A 241-nucleotide genomic window follows, 5' to 3' on the forward strand; every position below is an offset into this window, starting at 1 on the left:
TGCTGGATCAGGAGTACTCATGGGGACTGAGAGAATTTGTTTGAGCATCTTTTTCTGGAACTTTTCTAAGGTTTCCAAGTGTGCTGACTTTGGTGTCAAAAGCTCCATCCCGTAGAGTAGTACTGGTGATATGTAAGTCTTATATAGATGAATTAAGCTTTCAGGATCTAGTCCGTTTTCTCCATGGAATCCACTTCCGAACAAGGCATAGGCGCTTCTTCTTGCTTTCTTGACATTTTCT

Source organism: Mytilus edulis, chromosome 4, assembly GCF_963676685.1.
Source record: "Mytilus edulis chromosome 4, xbMytEdul2.2, whole genome shotgun sequence".
Taxonomy (NCBI): Eukaryota; Metazoa; Mollusca; class Bivalvia; order Mytilida; family Mytilidae; genus Mytilus; species Mytilus edulis.